This window comes from Nannospalax galili, unplaced genomic scaffold, assembly GCF_000622305.1.
Source record: "Nannospalax galili isolate Female #2095 unplaced genomic scaffold, S.galili_v1.0 scaffold180, whole genome shotgun sequence".
Classification (NCBI taxonomy): domain Eukaryota; kingdom Metazoa; phylum Chordata; class Mammalia; order Rodentia; family Spalacidae; genus Nannospalax; species Nannospalax galili.
In genome coordinates this window covers 4943797-4945104 of record NW_008348199.1, presented here as the reverse complement: position 1 = coordinate 4945104, position 1308 = coordinate 4943797, and positions in this window count along the sequence as shown.

The window sequence follows — 1308 nt, the reverse complement described above, 5'->3', positions numbered from 1 at the left end:
AAATAAATAAATAAACTAACAAATAAACAAATAAATAAACAAATAAATTTTAATTTAAAAAAATTAAAAGGGCCTGGAGAGATGGTTCAGTTGTTAAGACCACTAGCTTCTCTTGTAGAGGATGCAGGTTTGATTCCCAGCTCCCACATAGCAGCTAACAACTGTCTATATAACTCCAGTTCCAGGGGATCCGACCCCCTTTTCTGACCTCCATGGCCTTTGCACAACACAGGTGCATTTACATGCACATAGGCAAGATACTCATATATATTAAATAAAAATAATAAAAATATTTTTGAAAAAAACTATTTTAAACTTAAAGAAAAATTGAGGCCAGGCTTGATGTTGCACCCCTTTAATCCTACCACTTTGGAGGCAGAGGCAGGCTGGTCCACATAGAAAGTTCCAGGCCAGCCAGTACTACATAGTAAGACCCTATCTCAAAAAATTGAAAAAAATCCATGGTGGGCTGTGTTTTGTATCCAGGTTTGGCTATTTCCAAGATGACCAATTTTCACCAGCCAGGATGATTCATGAGAATCATATGTGATGACTGAGGTACAGTCTTCTGTAAACAGTTACTATTATACAAATGTCAGTCCTCCTTATTAATCAAGAGCCTGGCTATTCTTCCAACCCCCAATTTAGTGAAGTGTTTTATTGTTTTTGACTTGGACACTCAACCCTGACTTTCAGTATATTAACAACTGGGGTTCTAAAAAACAAAGCAAATAAACAAACCAACAAGACAGGCAGCATCTTCACTCCATTCCTCTGAAGGTCACGCCTTTGGGAGAATTGAAAAGGGAGTGTCTGGCTAGTGTTTAAAATGAAAAGATTGTCTACTTTGGATTATCCATGATGTTGCTACAGGGTATAAAGAGTAAGGAGAGGTGGACGGCTTGGTATCAGCTACAGCCTAGAGGTGAACAAGTTCTGCCTCTGCGGGCCGGAAGAAATGGCTCAGCAGTTAACATCACTGCCTGCTCAGCCTACATGGTGGCTAACAACCTGTTGGTAACTCCAATTCCAAGCGATAAGACTCCCTCTTTTGACCTCCGTGGATACTGAAAGGCACGAATACACTTACATGCAGGCAATAAACTCATACACATAAAATAATAATAGTAATAAAGAATAAGCTGGGCAAGGTGGCGCACGCCTTTAATCCTAGCGCTCGGAAGGCAGAGGCAAGCGGATCTCTGAGTTCAAGGCCAGCCTGGTGTCCATTAGCAACTCCAGGCCAGCTGAGGCTACAGGGAGACCTTGTCTCAAAAAGACCAAAAAAAATAAATAAATAAATAAATA